The following is a 13,867-nucleotide window of genomic DNA, read 5'->3' on the forward strand; positions in this document are numbered from 1 at the left end:
CAGTGATATTGTAAGCCAATGTTTTATTACAATTTCATTGGTCATTAGATTATGAGGCCGCCTCTGTTTGGTCCTTTTCCGATGCTGAAAACAATGGTTGGAAAAAAATTGGCGTATCAGAACGCTTGACGTCTTCCACTGCCAACTTCACTCATAATATACCTGAATTTTTTATAATGTCACTGTAATGACCCCGTGACATTACAATTTCACTAAAACCAGGCTGATAAATTGTAAGAAATTAAGTCAATTGTGAATCTACCGTTTAATTAGAATCTCACTAGTGAGATTGTAATATCACGGCTTTGACAATATAGCTGCGACATATATAAAACTGACAAAATGTATCGATACAGCTGAGCATTCACACGCGCGGCTGTAGGTACAGCACAAAAAAGTCACCATATAACACACCAGTAGAATTTTCTCAATCACAGTCTCTGATCAGCACGCCGACTTACTTGTTAGAATTGGTTGCTAAATACACACCCCTGAAAAGTGTGTAAATTTTAATTAAAAATTAACATTGTGAAATGAAACAAGCCTTTTATGCCTGAAACTACTTTCAGAAAGTCCTATTAACGAGTTCTAAAGATTTGAAGGCGCCGTAATTTTATAAGAACACCTTTTGAGGATTCATTATCTAGTCTGAAAACTGACTAATTTAATCAAAACAACGAAATTTACTACAGACTTTAGACAACAAAAATAAGATTTACCTTTAAAATTCTTTTACCTAAGCAAATTATTTTGTTTGTAATTTTTTTATTAAAATAGCTAAATATTAATTTTTAGTGGTGCGTTATTTAGGTAAATATAATATCATATAGGTATCTATCTTTGTATTAGTGAGTTGGTATATAATAATTCAAATGATTAGGTAGGTACATTTATTTCAGCTGAGTTTAGTGAAGTATTTGATTGTGGCCCCTTTACATTAAAAATTAAAATGTTAAATGGTAGAGTCAGCCCCGTCTCCACGTCAGATATGAATTGCTCAAATTCTTCATCCAAACCAGCGTCAAGCGTCAAGCGTCTCAGTGAAATCCTAAACTATTAAAAATATCGCTGTTAAAACTATTAAAAGCGATATCGTTTATTGCAGGTAGCCTAAGCGAGCGTCCACTTATAACTTGGATTTCTGTCCGCTCTATAGGTAGTTTGTGCTACAATAGAGACATAGGTGCGTGTTACAGCTATTATCCACCCAGAATTTATCGTTCGCCATCGACTCGCCAAAGAATCTTAATTTACAAACGGAACAATCAGATTTGAACCTAAAAGGGAATTTTATCATTTAAATTGTCCACGCCCGAAGCAAAGGAAAGACGGTAAAGGCAGTTGGCGACAAACGCAAAATTGCCCCAGGAAAGTTCAATTAACGAACGCAAGATTTATGACCTGGATATGAGTGATTCATGTTTTTTCATAAAATCTAAATAATTATATAATTATATCGCTCAGCCCAATCGTTGGATCTCGAAAACTGAAATTTTGCACAGAGATTCCCTTTATTAATTTAGACTAAGAAAAAATTCCCACGGGATATGGAAAAAACCGGTCAAGTGCAAGTCGTACTCGCAAACGAAGAGTTCCGTACCGTCCATCGTACAAGATATACACATACTTTTTACACACTTTTATATAGAACAATGCAAGTTAATGTGATTTAATCATTTTTTTCATGAAATTTCATTTTTTTCATGATATAACAACAAATTCGGTTTTTAGATTTTTTCCTTTACTTGTGCAATAAGATCTACCTACCTACCTGTCAAATGTGATGATTCTATCTACCTACTAATATATTACCTCATAAGATAAAATTCAAAAATTAAACTGACATACGTATTCTATGAACAATTCCACGGGCGGGGTTCATGCTACTATTTTCATATTTATAGGTATAAGTTTTACGCATACAGGGACAAAGTGTAAGTATATTAAAAAAAGCGAAAACCCACCAAATAATGAATCACTTACAATTTTAATTATACGAAACTTATTATGATTCAAATAATAATAATTGTCTGAGAGTAATATCGCTTGGAATATACAAGGAAGATATCCAATATCAAATTAATATGAGGCACAAGAAACATTTAATATGTTTGAACTTTCATTTTCTACACAATTATCCTGAAATTATAGCGTTGAGAGTTCCCATTTCATAAAACTTGATCCTCGCAATTGCTTGATCCGGTTTAGTTATTATTATTACCTAAGTTTTAAGTGGATGGTCTCAAAATTGACGATATTTTATCTTTAATGTTTGATACCAAGTTTCGATTTTGTTTGTTCAATTAAAGATGTCACATCGTCTTAGTGCACAAAAGTTAGGAGTTACTCTGAAGTATGAGATACGAACAATCTTACTTTAACGATGAAGAAAAACATTAGGACGAAACCTACATGCCTGAGTGTTCTCCACAATGTTCTCAAATGTGTGTGAAGTATGCCAATCCGCACTCTGAAAGCGTGGTAGACTACAGATAAGTCCTTGTCATTCTGAGAGGAAACCCTTGCTCAGTAATGAACCGGCGATGGGTTGATCATGATGATGAAGACGATAAGATTAGAATCGAAGAGATCTCAACATACAGTCACTGACATAGCCTAATAAACTAATCAGCCAGTCAAAGTGGCAATGGGCAGGCTATACTTGTAAAAGAAGTGATGGGCATTGAAGCTTACTCTATTTCCATCTTTAACGGCCATCGTTCCTTTGATAAATAAAATCATAGCCTGTCCACTAGCACTACAACTTACTGATGCACTAGATAATGCCCGTGACTTCATCCGCGTGGATTGAGGTTTATGAAAAATCCCGCGGGAACTCTTTGATTTTTCCGGTATAAAAGTTGCCTATATGAATTTCCGGAATGCAAGGTACCTCTGTACCAAATTTCATATAAATCGGTTAAACAGACGGGTATTTTAAGAATCCCGTGGGAACTCTTTGATTTTCCGGAATAAAATGGAGCCTATGTTCTTCTCCGGGATGTAAGCTAATTCTGTAGCAGACAGACAGACACACTTTCGCATTTAATATGCAGGATTAAGCTATCTCAGCACTTTTGACTCTATGATCTCATTCATTTCGAATCTTTTCGAAATCAGCCCGTAGGTTTTCTGATAGATTCCCAAAGGTTCGATTTGCTCTACTTCATGAGTATCGAATGAACATCACGAATCCCTAAGCGATCACGTCCGACCGAGAACGTTCGACAGACTCATTATCATCACAGGCTCCGAGCCGAACCGACCGCGGCCTCAATTTGAAGTTAATTAAACGCTTCCCATCACAACGTCTTCATTATTGCTTTGACACTTTGCTTGTACAAGGCCTGGGCAGATACGATGTGTGGCGGCGTGGCGGCGATGGCGACTACCTACAGTATTATTTGATGTGGGTTCATCGTACTGTTACGACGAACCCATGTCCGTTTTTACACAACTATTATTTTAGAGATATGATTTTAGCAGTCTATGTATGTATGTAGGTTTGTATTTATATTTATGCGTGTTCCCAAGCAGTGACGGATTAACCCTTAATCAAACTAAGCAATTGCCTAGGGCATCACGTCTGAGGGGGCACCAGAAGAAGCACAAAAAAAATCCGTCCTTAGGGCATCACGTCTCACTCTCACGTCACCAAAAACCACACCAAAAAAAGTTTCTAGGACTAATTTGAAAATTCGCGCGTTTTAAGTTGACATAGAGTCCGACCTAGAGTCATAACCCAACTCCAGCTTACCGACTCGCTGCCCGCTCGTGCATTCGAAATTCGAATGCCTCCGAAAGCCGCAAGGTGCATTTCAATAAAAAAATAAATTATGCTTTGGTTTTTATTGTTGTCGCACCTACTCCACTTTTAAAGTACGTTACATCTCATCATCTTATTTTACAAAAAACTAATGTTTTTAGGCGGTAAAGATTTAAAGACCGATTCTAGTTGACATACGGATAGGGGGGCCCACAGGCATGGATTGCTTAGGGCATCATGTAGTCTTAATCCGTCACTGTTCCCAAGTGAGCCTGACCTGTTCATATTATAATTTTTTGTAACACAACACCTAGGAGCCACGTTAAACACGTTGGCGTCACGCACCGTTTCCATCATGCTTATTGCTTAGTCTGACCAAGCCTTTATAGCGCATACCCAACTTTACATACGTTTACTCTGAAACAACTTGACTTGTCAGCCAGAGGCGTTTTGTGGTAAATCCTCTGTATTTTAACGTAGCAGTAGTTGTAGTTAGTTTAACACAGCTCCGTTCAATATGTTCCTACTTCCTAGCGCTAATTGTATGCTTGTAAAGTTATTATTTACTAGCAGATGCCCGCGACTTCGTTCGCGTGGATACCATACCAACGAAGTCGCTTTGAAAGTTTCTTTAAAGTCGAGATTTAAAAAATCTTTTAACTCTTTAGAACTCTGAAACTTTCCGGGATAAATTAGTTACCTTTGTGTTAATTTAGGGTATAATCTATCTCCATTTTAAATTTCAGCCAAATCTCTCCAGTATTTTTTGCGTGAAAGAGTAACAAACATACACACGAATTTTCGCCTTTATTCTATTATAGTCTGATAGTGTGATGAAGAATGAAAAGATACATCGTCGTGGTTTCAACCAATAGACTTCCAGTATTACGAGTAAGTTGTAAGTACCTAGTACTACTAGTAAATATTCTACGATTGAACATAATAGGTCTCCCACATGAATTTCCACAAAATGTGGTCTTGAATCGCTCCCAGTTGTTACAAAGTTGTAGAAACCTATTCGTTTGATATCGTCTGTCTTTCTAGTGGTGGTATCCCAACGCTGAATACAACGTAAAAGTATTGAATCTTATCGTCCATACGAATGACAAAATTAAGCACGTTTAACGTTTACTTAAAATGTTATACTGGCCTCTGTACAATCCTTAAAATTAATCTAGGAAATGTGAAAGTGTATTTTTTAATCTGCTAACGATTCATGGCCGGTCCGATTTTAATGATTAACTTACATTCCAGGGACAGATATAAGCTACTTTTTGTCTCGTAAAATCAAAAAGTTTCCATAGGATTTTTAAAAACCTAAATCCACGTGAATGAAGTCGCGGGTGGATGAAGTAACATTATAATAATTACAAAAACATTTTCATCTCTCTAATAGGCAGCGTTTTGCTCGGTAAAAGCCACAGAATGGTAAACTTTTTACTCTAGTTAATGAAGGCCTCAGACTATGCCAACAAGGCGCGCGTAATTTTGTAGTTAATTGAACGCCCATCACCGCCAACTAATTACACCAACCCTACCTCTTGTTATTACTATTACGCGCTTCATAGCTTTTATTGGTGTATGAAGTATTGGTGAGAACCGTTACCGTTATTATATTTCCCGTATTGTATGCGTTCGTTTGCTCTATATGGCGTAAAAGCTTGGACGAGAAGCCATATTGTCTAAAAATTGGTCAAGAGCGAATTGGACTCGTACAGGAAGGGTTCCGTACCATCGTACAAGAAATATAACTTTATATTTTTTTAATTTTCTTAGCGGCCATTTTGGGATTCCTATTATTTGTTGGTATAGCGGCAATTAAAATACACATAGGTACTATAGGGTCCTGAAGCCAGTAAAACTGGAAGCACTTGAGAGGTGGGTGTTCAAACGTTATCTCAAAGAATTAAGAATTTCTTGGATTGTAACATAGGTAATTGCTTTAACCGTTGAAGGAAAATATCATGAGGAAACTTGCATGTCTGAGTGTTTTCCATAATGTTCTCAAAGGTGTGTGAAGTCCGCCAATTTACACTAGACCAGCGTAGCGGACTGAGATTCTGAGAAGAGACTCGTGCTCAGTAGTGGCCAGTGATGGGTATATCATAATAATAATGATGATGAATATGATAGTTGTATTAACAAGAAACTAATTAACATCTAGACACTCAACACAGCACATAATATTAATACCCCGAAGCAAAATTACGGGTCGAGAGGCGAACCATCTCATATCGTACAGTGCAGAGAATTTACTAAACAGTTAATTTACTGTAAGCCAGTACGAACTTCCCAGTTACTGAGGAAGGCTCGCTCTGCCACACATTATTTAAAGTCTCAGCCAAGAGGTCAAATGTACGAGTAGCAAACTTGGCTTTCTCCGAAGTATTTCACTGAGTTCACTAAGAGCACGTCTTAAGCCAGTTATGTTCGAACTGAAACCTCTTTACGTAGCACTGCAGCTATGCAGTATTTTGGAAATTCAACACTTTGCTATAAGCACGTAGTTTTTTAACGATTAAATTCTTATCTGTCTGTCAATCCGCACTGGGCAGCGTAGCAGACTTTGGCCTAAATCCTTCTCATTCTGAGGAGGAGACCCCTCCTCAGTGTTAAGTAGGCCATGGTGGATCATGGTGAGGATGAAACTACTTTTTGGTCACTGACTGAACGTAAATATCTTTTGGATTTCAGATATAGATATTTTTACGAAAAAAATTATATTTTCCTATATTTATTACAATGGAATACTTTTTTTTTATTTGCCTTACACTTTACAAACAGACAAAAAACATACAAAAACTATTTCAACTTTATTATTATATTACATCTAAGTGTGAACAGTGACATTAATTAAAAGTAGGGTGAGCGATATTTATATATTATATTATATTATATTCCGTAGTTTGAAATCAACTTTATCATCTTTTGGTATAGCTATCTTTTAATATATTAAAAGTCATTTACATAGTTTTTATATGAAAAAAAAACTTAACGTGTATAACGAATTTTTATGTGTGCTAGAACAGCAAATTGGTTATTGAATCTGCAGTAGTTTTTAACAGTTTTTTTTACTTTTCGTTAGCACGGCCGTTTGGTCACCGAACGGTTTGATGAAATTTATCGCCTGCCTCCGGAATCTGTGTCACTAAAATGTTTAACTAACTAACGCATATAACTTAAAAATTAAGTTAGCTTTGTTTATTTTACAGTGCAGTTCTTTTGATAGAATCGTTAAAAAATAAGTGTTATATATCAAATTTTATAACATAAGCACTCTTTAAGAAAGGAATTGTAGGAATTCCACCCCTAAGGAAGTTTAAAATAAGTGATGCTAATTTATATAGAAATTCCCAGGTTATACCTATCCTAAAAATTGTTAATTAAGCTAATGAGATAAAAGTGAAAAAATTTAAATTTCATAATTTTTGAAAAATTAGGAGGATTAAAATATTTTAAGTCATATATATAAAATGCATATTTGGCATTGTGGGTTTCGGTCTGAAAATAGGAAAAACATGTAACAGGATTTTTGGAAATTCCAGATGGCGAGTCAGGTAGTTCTCTAATCCATACTAATATTATAAATGGGAAAGTGTGTCTGTCTATCTGTCTGTCTGCTACCTTATCACGGCCCAACAGTGTAACCGGTTCTGACGAAATTTGGTACAGGGTTAGCTTATATCGCGGGGACGGATATAGGCTACTTTTTATCCCGGAAAATCAAAGAGTTCCCGCGGGATTCCTAAAGACCCATCTACTTAACCGATTTGTATGAATTTTGGTACCAAAGTAGCTTGCGTCTCTGTAATCGAAATACGCAATTCTTTATCCCGGAAAATCTAACAGTTCCCACGGGATCTATAAAAATCTAAATCTACGCGGATAAAGTCGCGGGCATTCTCTAGTAACTTTTTTAGTTTGTTAGTTTGTCGTTGATCTATGTTAGGGAAAGCCTCTTTGGCTTGCCTGAATAATTATAGCCATATAAATATTAAAAAAAATGATTTCAATTTTCCAAATTGCATTCTCGAAAAGCCCAATAAAAAAATTCATCTAAAAACTAATCGACGTACTTTAGAAAGCGAAGTTCCCATTGAAATACTGAAAAATAGAAGTTTAGATTGTGAAACGTGTTCACGGCTGTGGTTTCCAATGGCAAATGCAGCATTTGAATTTGATTTCGAATTGCGAATTAATTTCGGGTGCATATGCCACGATGGTTGTTTTGATTTGACGATATTTTGACTCCAATAAAGGTTTATGTTCACTTTATGGGGATTGTTTTATTGCATCACATAAATTGCATATGGTATTTTTTTTACTACATAGGCTAGCACTTGACTGTAATCACACGAAACAGAAGGTGATGATATAGCCTAAGGTGGAGCATGCCTGCACCTTGCATATTCACTCTTATTTTGCGGCGGCTTATCTTAGCTTGCGGGGAAAACGGAAGCCGAAAGGGCATCCCATATTCTAGCAGTGTATATTAGAAAACCAGGAAGTGAATCGCTTCGTACGAGTCCGTGAAGATTCGAGGAATGAGAATTTCCTTCGAGCAAACTGCCGATATTCAAACTGCTTGATTGAAGCGATTACCTAAACAAATTCACCGTCTTCTTTCAAGGTAGCGTGGCCGAGCGGTCTAAGGCGCTGGTTTAAGGCACCAGTCTCTTCGGAGGCGTGGGTTCGAATCCCACCGCTGCCAAATTTTATTTTGTGTGTACAATTTTACCTATTTCCTAATTGTAAATAAAGAACGGTTATTTTTATTGAATTTCGAACAAGAACACGGGCTGTCAAAGGATACCTAAGGATATTGAATATCCGGAAAAAGCAATCGCCGAGTTTCTTGCTGGTTCTTCTCGGTAGGAAGGAAATTCCGAACCGATTATTCCAACGATTCGAAAGCACGAGCAAGTAAACATTTAGTTGAATAAAAAAATCTTTCTATTTTTATTTAAAAAAAAATAGAGGTTTCTCACAAAAATCTCACATTTTTATCACAAAAACGGTTCAGTATTCGTTCACGCCAGTATACACGGACCAGCTCGTGCAGCTCCAACTATTCGAACGATTTTAATGAAATTCACCTGTCACCCGTCACTGGTCAGTGTCACATTCCGTCGTGGGTGTTGGAATGTAAAAATAGCAAAAAACGACTTTACATTGACTAGGAAAATAATATCATGCGTATAAATTACTAACCGATATGATCTGGAATCGCTCGGATATATAGAAAGTTATCTTACTTGGCAAATTGGAAATACTAATTATTATTATTTATTTGTAACCGTAAGTTTTCCGATTTTTTCCTATACATGTTCTTTAAGACCTACCGACTTGCCAAATTTCATTATTCTAGATCAACTGGATGCACCCTTTTTTCTGTCTTTCTTTTTTCGGGAACGGGAAGCGGGTTTTCTTGACAGACACGACAGACAGATAGACCGTTCTGTTTTTCCTTTTGAGGTACGGAACTCTAAAAATCATAGCTCTCATCACTACGCCTAGAAAATCGTCAAAGAGTAAGTAAGTATTTTGTTTTAACACCATCGCGCTGGTGGGTAGGAGCAACTGAATAATATTATCTTCTATAAGAGATGCTGGCGCTCGTTAGCTTAATCGTCGTCTCCATTACCTGCAGGGAGGTGCTCGGTGAAGCAAAAATATTTACCACATTTCTTTAATTTTCTTACACCTATTTTTAATTTTTTTCAAGTAAAAAAAAAGTACTTAGCCTTACTTGCACATTCGGTTTTGTCTTAGGGCAGGCGGGCAGACAAACAGACAAAAATTTTAAAAACGTGTGATTTCGTTATAGTACTGTTTAAATAACCATATGAGCTTAATATGATGTAGTTATTTCGAAATTACAGACAGACACTTCAATTTTATTTATTAGTATAGATAGTATAGATAGATATCTAGACGGAAAGGGGCACAATTCCTTGCAATGAGGAATACAATATACATATACATATTATTATATGTATATACATCTTAGTTTAAAGATAAACTCTGATCAACTCATTTTCCAACTTACCTACTGTAGTACCTAACTGGATTACACCCTTGTTTAACTTTATAACGGTCGTAGTCGTACACATGCAGGATATATCCTTTTACAGGTCTTTTTGCATTGAAAATAGATTCCACACCTGGACCGGCTCCAAAACACTCCGGTTATAAATCTTATCCGGGAGACTGAGACCGGGTTTTTGTGCGACCACGTGTCTGCTGTGTATCAAGGGAAAATTGAAAATCATTTATGCAAGAGTTTATACTGCAGTGTGGCATACTCGGAGTTGTTTATCTTCCTAAGCCGAGCGCAATATCTAAGACTTCTGTAAAATTGCAGCGTGTCATTCATATTCATATTAATATTTATCTTATATGCATATACACTTTACATATTATTTATTTACCTATTATAAAATATGACCGTGTTAAGCGTAAGTATAGCAAAAATATAAATATAAAAATGATAATTCATGTGAACGTAGCTTTAGTTTTTAAGCTAGCGTAAATAATTGTTATCGCCATTACACGAGTTTGAACATTCATTAGATTTAATAATATTATATTATGGCTGTATGATTTTTCGAAACTCTTTTAAGAACATTTACTTTTACTTTTTCAGTATCTAATGGAATTTCAAACATATTTTTTTCAAAAAAAAAAGCAATTAGGTACAATCTAACAGTTAATTTAACCTCAAGCTTACACCAACAAATAAGCTGAGATATGGGAAAAATATGGATGGGTCCGCTAGTTATTACTTAAAATTACACAATTTTTAGACAAAAAATCCATTGAAACCTTTATTTATAGAAGAAGAAACCTTGCAAAACCAGATCTTTCACCCATTTAGAATGATTGCACATCAGACTTGATCGAAACTGCATTTCCCGACAACAATGGAAAAGTTCAAATTAAAATCGGACGTATTCCAAACAATGAAAATGAATGTCTACTCAATAAACACTTCGGGAGTTGAAACCGTTCGTTTTGCTGCGGCTTTACTGATCGACATTTTGACTGACTTCATTTCAAGTAGGTACCTACGTTATTCAAGTTAAACTTTATGGCATGGCCTTCGCCTTAGCATAACTTTACGACAGTGTGGTCCTAGTTAGTGCTTGAAGACCTATGTTTTCGAACAGTGCGTGTTGATAGTGATGATGTATGGATCTGAGACATGGTCGCTAACTATGGACCTACAAAGAAAGCTTTGATTCAGCGGGCGATGGAGAGGGTTATGCTTGAGTTTCTCTAAGTGATTTGATATCCAAAATTAAGATATCAGTAGAAACAGAGTAACTTACATAGTTTGAAAAACACACACACACTAAGTGAACAGACGACATCACACGTGGCATTTGAAAATCCTTAGATACAAAGTATCTACGTTCAGAGGTGGACGTTTATCGGTTGATAATAATGATGGTCCTAGTTATGGATAGAAATGCGATGCAGAGAGAAAATTTTCTGATATTAACTTTATATAGGGTAACAATACTTAGGTACGGTTTTCCATGTAACCTATACCTGGTCGCAGCCAAAACCTCCCACATTTGAATAAGCCATTTTACAAAATGTTTTTGACTCAACACTTATAAAATGAAACCATATATCTACTGCACACCAGAGTCGAAACATACAAATTCTGTAAAAACCAAAAACATAGGTGTAAATAACGAAAAAATTACAATATTTTTCTGTATATCTGCACCTAAGGCAGGCACCTAAAATAAACCTTTCATTTCTCCAATACAAAGTTTCAATTTCAAATAGAGTTCCACGTGTTTTTCCGTTAAAAAATCCACCTTTGTATTTCCAATCTACAAAAACGTCTATCGTTATTGTTATTTTTTAATTTCCCTAACAGAGCTTACGGCGTTTACAAAAGAAAAACATAAATCCGTTAGAACAATAACTGTGGTATATTTTCCGCAAAAAGGGTTTCATGCTGAAACACCGCGCTGAGCTGGCTAGGGTTTTTGTTTCGTTGTCCAAATTACTTCTTTGTACACTACAGTTACTATTCATAGCCACTATCATAAGTAGATCTTAATTAATATTACTCTGTTAATTAGTTAACTTTGTTTAAATTCATTCCGAGAAACAGGTTAGCTGCCAAATCGAACTCGTCTGGGCAGCATTCGTGAAGTTTCATACGGATCCGAAACACAGTCGCTAAATACGTAGGTATAGGTGTCATAAGAAAACTCAGAGAGGCTAGTAGCGCTGATAGCCTAGTGGTTAAGATATCAGCCTCATAGCTGAGGGATCGGGGGTTCGATCCCGGTCACGCATCTCTAACTTTGAGGAAACCTGCATGCCTCAGAGTTCTCCATACGATTCTCAAAGGTGTGTGAAGTCTGCCAATCCGCAGTCTGCAATCGAGTGGACTACAGATCCGAGTCATGGTCGCTAATAAATATGGGTCTCATAAAAAAGCTCAGAGACACTCCTAGTAGGCGATGGAGAAAGCTCTTGAAGTTTCTCGGTAAAGATCTACAGAAAAACTAGATCATGCGACATTACTCAGTGGGTTGTGAAGCTGTAGTGGCAATGGGCGGGGCACACACGTAGTTCTAATAACTCTATCAGTTATTTGAACAGGGGTTCGCGTGGTTTCCAAAGCGGTAGTAAACTGCACTACTATTTTAAGCATCTACTTACTTTAGTCTTTTCGATGCAGGTATTGGGGTATCGCATGAGACTATTGACGTAGGTACTTAATAAATAAAGTATTGAGCTAACCGTACAAATTCACACCATATTTTACTACGGCGTTCGTGTAGGTACAAAACCCTCGCCTGTTTTTTATTTGATTTTAGTTTTACTCGATAGTGGTTTTGTATAAAATGGCTGAAAAATTATATTCATCAAAAATCCATACAAAAGCAATACCGATTAGGCACCTACCTACTAACTTAGTTTCCGGTTTTTATTTTCGTTAAAATTATTAGGTCAGTTTTTCCAGTTTAGTACAACGTTTTATTTAATAATTTCGTTATAAAAATAAATACAGCAACCATTTAAAAGAAATAATAAAAGAATAGCTTTGGTTTTAACTTTCTCTATAATTAGTACATTCAAAACATTGAACACAGAAAGAGAATTACAATTCTTGCGTAATTTCGTAAGAGTATTTGGACGCGGAAAATTTGATAAAGTACGTAACATCTCATAATAAGATTTATTTATTACGAGAAAACTCATTTATAACTGAAAATTATGCTCTACACACTCATAAGAAAACTGAATTGAAACTGAGCTGAACTGTTGCAAAACCTTTATATTTACTTCATACAGGCCGTTATTCGCCAAAACAAGATGGAATGCCACATAGAGATCCAAGCAACAATCATTTTATATCGAAGAACCGTCTGCAGGCTGTCGTACTAAATATTTCAGTTCTGGAGCACGATTTTGTCTCGGCACAAAATAGACTGCCGCACGCCGCAAAATTAATGTTTTCAGTTGCGCCATGCTGCATTGTCGCATATAGTTACTCCGGTGTAAAACAGCCTTAAGGTCTCGGCACACATATGGGATCGGAAAGGGATCGTCACCGTATCGCCTCGAGCCGTTCAGAATGATTTGTATTAAACTCCCTACTGCAACGCACACTAATCGGAATCGTAACGTAATCGCCTCGCCTCGGAACAGGCTCCGAACTTGCAATTCCCGCGCTTACGGCTCATCGTCCCCGCGCTTACGGCTCATCGTCCCCGCGCTTACGTCTCTCCGTACCCGAGCTCACATCTCCACATCTCCACCAGCGGGCGGCGAGGCGTAAGCGCGGTGTCGCCTAGCCGTAGCCGAGTTGACGTACAGGCGCTGCTGATACCCTTTCGTTACGTGCTTACGGTAGGTCGACGCCTGGTTGACAGCGCGGCGAAAGGCTTTACGGTTACGATCCCTTTTCGATCCCATATGTGTGCCGAGACCTTTAACAGGGCTCTCTCCGTCACTTACTCCCTACAATCGTAGTCCCAAATTCATTTGAATATTATGCAACCAAAGTCCATGAAATTTTGCACTACATATTCTAGAAACTAATATCTGTGCCTGTGGTGTTTTAGA

At 36.7% G+C, this 13,867-nt stretch overlaps 1 long non-coding RNA gene and 1 other non-coding gene across 2 annotated transcripts; one reads left to right on the top strand and one right to left on the bottom strand.

Moving 5' to 3' along the window:
- Positions 1–139: 139 nt before the first annotated feature.
- On the bottom strand, positions 140–13,623 carry LOC123871715. The gene is made up of 3 exons (XR_006797328.1): positions 13,561–13,623; positions 9,278–9,279; positions 140–150 (listed from the first exon to the last, which is right to left on the bottom strand). It is a non-coding gene; the product is annotated as an uncharacterized LOC123871715 (long non-coding RNA).
- On the top strand, positions 8,396–8,477 carry Trnal-aag. The gene has a single exon. It is a non-coding gene; the product is annotated as a tRNA-Leu (tRNA).
- Positions 13,624–13,867: the final 244 nt, after the last annotated feature.

Source organism: Maniola jurtina, chromosome 14 (assembly GCF_905333055.1).
Source record: "Maniola jurtina chromosome 14, ilManJurt1.1, whole genome shotgun sequence".
NCBI classification, from domain to species: domain Eukaryota; kingdom Metazoa; phylum Arthropoda; class Insecta; order Lepidoptera; family Nymphalidae; genus Maniola; species Maniola jurtina.